The sequence below is a fragment of the Pteropus vampyrus genome, unplaced genomic scaffold (genome assembly GCF_000151845.1).
Source record: "Pteropus vampyrus isolate Shadow unplaced genomic scaffold, Pvam_2.0 Scaffold78, whole genome shotgun sequence".
NCBI classification, from domain to species: domain Eukaryota; kingdom Metazoa; phylum Chordata; class Mammalia; order Chiroptera; family Pteropodidae; genus Pteropus; species Pteropus vampyrus.
The window spans coordinates 5,667,803-5,673,746 of NW_011888859.1; the positions used below are offsets into that span (position 1 = coordinate 5,667,803).

General features: G+C 44.4%; 1 protein-coding gene and 1 pseudogene across 1 annotated transcript in view; one reads left to right on the plus strand and one right to left on the minus strand.

Moving 5' to 3' along the window:
* Positions 1–5,944, plus strand: part of ZDHHC14 (zinc finger DHHC-type containing 14) — a 240,238-nt gene that overhangs the window by 43,022 nt on the left and 191,272 nt on the right. The gene's annotated exons all lie outside the window — the stretch shown is intronic.
* Positions 2,332–2,450, minus strand: LOC111741472 (annotated as a pseudogene).

Genomic DNA, 5,944 nt, shown 5'->3' on the forward strand with positions numbered 1-5,944 from the left:
GTGGCATTTATCCTTCTCTGTCTGACTTATCTCACTCAGCATAATACCCTCTAGGTCCATCCATGTATCATGTAATTTTTTTTATGAAAGTAAAATATATGTAACAAAATTTACCATTTTAGCCATTTTTAAGTGTATAGTTCGGTGACATTAAGGATTTCATGTAGTTTTAGTTAACCCTATTTGTGAAAATTTTCTAAATCTTCAAAAAGAAATGAGAAAGTGGAAAAAAGTATAAGATAGTGTTTACTCAGAAAAATATACTTCTCGAATTAGATGCCGAGTGTCACATAAACTTGGGCTTTTTTGGGCAAGAAGAAAGGAAGCATTTAAGATAAGAATGCTTAATGGAAAGTTCTCATAGGTTCTAGAAATAGGATTGTTTTTTACATGAAGTGATTATTTTTGTTTTGCTGAAGGAGCAAGGAAATCTCTAAATTAGCCAAATAAGAGAATTTTAGAGATCGAAAGATTAAAATCTGGACTTTGAATTGTATTTGAAAGTACAGAAAATCAGTGAGACTCTTGGAAACAAATGTCAGGTATAGATGAATCTCTGCATTTTTCATAAACTGAAGTTACATTACCTTCACAGTTATCTACAGTACAGCACAATGCTAAAATCTCATGTGAGTTTGCAGATGCACAGATCACCATAGTAACATCTATATTAAACTTTACATTTTAACATTGTTAGTAAAAGACGCTTGTGCCTTTCTAAAAGGACTTGCTTAGGGAATAAAAATAATTTTTTCCCTTTCTATTGTACCACAGGATATTCCTCCCTTATCCCAGGCATTGTTTTTGAAATCCAAAAGTTTGGATGTCATATGAGAAGCGGCCAAAATATTAGTGTTGGTGTCAGGAAGTCAGAATACTATTTCCAGTAGTGGTTCGAGCCAAAGCTATCGATGTATTTGGCTGTGGGGGTTAGTAGGGAACGCTTTGGACAAATATGTTTTATAAGTGACAAATTCAGGGTATTGTCCAGACTGTGGTGAGTTCCAAGAGCTAAATTCATCTAGAATTGAGCATTCATGCTGAGTTAAGCTGCTTCACCCCTCAAAGAATCATGTTGCCAACAAGAGTCTTTACTGAAGTGAATGCGAGGGTCACTCAGCGACTTTAACACCCTGTCACTTAGGGTTGGTACAGTTCCTCAGCCAAGGTAACTTTGTCATTTCCCCCATTTAGTGTAGTCATGTACATTTCCTATTTCCTGCTAAATATTTTCCTCCTTCATTCTCAAAACATCTTAGGGCCTTTTAGAAAATAGCAACTACAGATTCAGAGCACTAGAAATTATTTTTAAGAATTTGTAGAAGACACGAGAAGCTTTGTAAAGATTGGAAAAGGACCGATTCTGAGATATCTCACACTAAAAGGAAACGGAGAAGTCTTGATGGGTGTTGATTTATGGCTTAACTTTATTGGGAAGTTGGGTCAGTAAGCCATTTGCACACAGGCACTGAGAGATGAGCCAGTCGGCACCCAGAAAGAGCAGGAGGTGCCGACCTACTGGAACACCTGCATGGCAGAGCCACACAGAGTATCACCCTAAGACGGTTCTTCTCACTGGACTAAGCCCTGTGGAAGGGACCGGAAAAGTGAAAGCAGGATTCTTGCTCCACCCTAGGAGCCAGTTTAGAAGACAGAGAATTCGTACATGAACAATAAAATAATGAAAGCTGAACTCCGTGGAATCACGCAGAGCCATGTGGGAATGGGAGAAGCATCCATCGACTTGGGGTTTATTAGGCCCTGGTAGTCTTCAGAAAGGCAAGATGAGTAGCAGCTAGGAGCATGAGCCGCACAGCCAGGCTGCCTGGGTTCAAATCCCAGCCCTACCACTTATCAGCTATGTAATCTCGAGTGAAGTACTTAACTTCTCCGTGCCTCAGTTTCCCCATCATTAAAATGGAGATAATGATAGGACTTTCTTAGGGGGGATGTTGAGGGATTAAATTAGGTAATAAATGTTAAGTGCCTGGCCCACAGTATGTGGTATCTAAATGTTTCCTATACTTAAAATTGCTCTGTAACCTTATCATGTTTATCAAAAATTCCCAACTACCTACCTGAGAGCCCGTATTGCTAGGAGTGAGTTTAGCTTATTGGACTTCAGGGTTCAGGGGCTTCTCTTGGGAACCTCTGCAAAGCTTGGTGGGAAGTGACTACCTGTCACTCCGAGGGTTCTGAAATTTCTCTTTTTTTCTCTTTTCTTTCTCTCTTTTTTTTTTTTTTTTTAGGCGAGGCAACCCTTGGTTGACCTCACAGATTGCAAGGACCTTGTCAGCTTACAATCTCTTATTTTTATTTATTTATTTTTTACGCCTACAGTACTTGGTCTTCCTAGGTGGTCTCCCATCCAGGTACTAACCAGGCCCGACCCTGCTTAGCTTCCGAGATCAGACAAGATCGGGCTTGTTCAGGGTGGCATGGCCGTAGTGGGTTCTGTAATTTCGACATGAATATTTACAGAGTATTCACTCCTCCAAACACCGCACTCCCCAATTATCAGTTATTTCGTTTTTTGAGGGACATTTCCTTACGCCTCAGATTTGTACCAAGGAAGAGCTATCGTAGCAGGCCGTCTATATCAGAATAAGAGGGCAGCGCCCTCCTTTGTCCCTCCGCATTTTCTTCCCAGTCCCTCTCCACAAGAGGTGCAGTGCGCTGAGTAATGAGAGTGTGGGTTCTAGAACCACACCGATTACTGGCCGCGTGACCCAGGGCCGTGAGTTAACTTCTATAAGCCTTAGTTTCCTTATCTGTGAAATCAGGCTGATGATGAATCCACCTCAAAAAATGTGATTAAAAAAAAGATCAAGCTTATATAAGATGTCACCATTGGGAGAAACCGAGTGATGGGGACATGGGACCCTCGGTACTATTTTTGCAACTTCCCGTGAGTCTATTTACTGAGTATGGATGTTCTCTACTAAATATTCTATATGTATTCTCATTGCATCCTCAGCTCGCCCCTGTAAGGGAGGTCCTAGGGTTGTCCCCATGTTACAGGAAGGCATTCTGAGTTAAAGAGTGAGCCACTTACCCGAGGTCACCTCCAGTAACAAAGTCACCCCCAGTAACGAGGTCGCCTAAGTAGCAGAGGTGAGTCTGCTGCAGAGTTGTGTGTTAACCCCTGTACCATGGGCCTCTCTTGTGAGGCCGGCAAGGTGAACTCCTCCAATCATGACAAGCCTCGGGATGCCAGGTACCTCTCTCCTGTGTCCCTCACACAGGGGAGGAGAGCTTGTGCACATGTCTTTGAACTTGAATGTGCACTATGTAAGCAAATGTTATTTAATTTATTTTCAATAACCTGGATGAAATAAAGGCGGGCATGTTTATAACATTTACATCTAGCACCAAATTTGGTACGTTTGTTAATATCTTGAAAGATGGAAATTGAGTTCAAAGTGGACTTGAAATCTGTGTATCAGAAACGACCCATCAACACAGCAGAGGCTTGACCAAGACTAGTTCAAACACAATCCCCACACGGCCAGGACGGTCGCAGTCACGGTCACAGACAGATACGCTCTGACAGGTCCGGGCATCTTTCTGGATGCTGTGGTGTTTCCTTGAAACAGATGTGCTTCAGTGTATTAATAGCAGCATGACGTGGTCAGGTCAGGGCGTTATCTTCCCTCTGGCCGTGTGTCAGACCCGTACCAGGATGCTGTGTTCAGTTTTGTTGTTCAATTTTAAAGCGAATGCGAGGTTGTCAGGAGAAGAGCAGAGGTGTGACCGAGGCCCCTGTCGTGGCACCACAGCTGGACACAGACCTGTGGGCCTGTTCTTACTCTACCCGTGTGAGGGCTTTTTCAATTAGTAGCTCGAGGTTTTTTTATAAAGAGCATCTTATTGTTGGCAGCTGTGCCTCTTGAGTTCCAGTCATCTTGAAGTTTTTGCCCAGAAAGAGCTTTCTGGTCTCTTGCTGCTTTTGGTCAGGCCGCTGTGTCTATGAAGAACACAGGTTGGCTTAAAGAGTCCTCTCAATTTGGTACGTTTGTTAATATCTTGAAAGATGGAAATTGAGTTCAAAGTGGACTTGAAATCTGTGTATCAGAAACGACCCATCAACACAGCAGAGGCTTGACCAAGACTAGTTCAAACACAATCCCCACACGGCCAGGACGGTCGCAGTCACGGTCACAGACAGATACGCTCTGACAGGTCCGGGCATCTTTCTGGATGCTGTGGTGTTTCCTTGAAACAGATGTGCTTCAGTGTATTAATAGCAGCATGACGTGGTCAGGTCAGGGCGTTATCTTCCCTCTGGCCGTGTGTCAGACCCGTACCAGGATGCTGTGTTCAGTTTTGTTGTTCAATTTTAAAGCGAATGCGAGGTTGTCAGGAGAAGAGCAGAGGTGTGACCGAGGCCCCTGGACACAGACCTGCGGGCCTGTTCTTACTCTACCCGTGTGAGGGCTTTTTCAATTAGTAGCTCGAGGTTTTTTTGTAAAGAGCATTTTATTGTTGGCAGCTGTGCCTCTTGAGTTCCAGTCATCTTGAAGTTTTTGCCCAGAAAGAGCTTTCTGGTCTCTTGCTGCTTTTGGTCAGGCCGCTGTGTCTGTGAAGAACACAGGTTGGCTTAAAGAGTCCTCTCTAGTGGCCTCCATGGTGTTCATGGCCACTCATGGTCATTGCTGGGCCTGGCCACTATGATTTTTGTTGTCTCTGCTTTATAAATGAGGACATGGTTGCTCAGGTGCGTGGCAGGCCGTCCCCACTTCTCCGTGTTGCCTGTCCAGGGATTAAATACTGCACACACTCGGTTCCCAGCTCCAGACAGTGATGCCGGGGTAACTGCCCTAATGCGGTCATTCTGTTTCACTCCGTGTTCGAGACCATGCACGTGGCCTCTGTCATCATTATCCTTCCGATGGGTCTCCCCATCCTCCCCAACCCCCCACCCCATCTCCATCCCTGTTCTCAACACAGCAACAAGAGTGATCTTTTAAAACGCCAATCAGATCATGTCATTTCTCTGCTCAGAATCGACGCCCTTACGATGGCTGGGAAGACTCTGAGTGAGCTCACCTGTGTGACCTGCCCCAGTCAGCTCAGGTCCCACTGTCTCCCGGGCCCATTTCCTCCCACTGCCCTGGCTTCCTAGCTGCTGCCCCCACGCCCAGCCACTCTCCTGCGTGGCCTGGCACTTGCTGGAAATTGTTCCCCTTGCTAGGAATTCTTTTCCCTACATGTACAAATGGCTTCTTCCCTCTCTTCCTTCAGCTATGTCTCCTTCTGTCCTGTCCCCCACTGCCACAGACACCCCGTTTAAAGTGGAAATCCCCCTGCAATCGTATGCCCCTTCCCTAGTTTATTTTTAATTCTGTATTCTTATTGCTGTCTCACATAATAAATGTCTTACTTTTTTATCTTGCTCACTACCCCTTTCTTTCAATTAAAATGTAGGCTTCTTGAGGGTAGAATTTTAAAATCTGTTTCATTTTCTGCTGAATCTCAGTATCAAGCTGGTACTCAATAAATATTTGTTCAATGAATGAATGATGAGTAATATTGTTCATAGTCAGTATAAGTCCCCTAAAGGCAGCTTCGTGAGTAATTAACGACAGGTACCTGTTTTTGTATCTCCTGCAGAAACTGGCACAATGCCTGGCACACAGTAGGTCGTCGGTAAATATCCAGTACCTTCATCCTGCAAGCAGATGGACAGCCTTCTGTGTTAGAACTTGAAATATTGTCAGGGAGTGAAGTGGCTGCGTGACGTATTCGGGTCTTTTCCGGTTGTAGGGTCTTCGGGTCTTTCGTTGCTAGGCCAGAATGAACCTAATAGTCCCCCCCGACTTCCGTTTCTGCCCCTTTTGTGTGTGCATCTGTAATAGTTTTGTGTCTGCAAGTACGTCGCTTGTGGATATCGAAAAGAAGGGCCTAGCAGTTTTTAGGAGGTGGGGCTCATGGCAGAGACAGA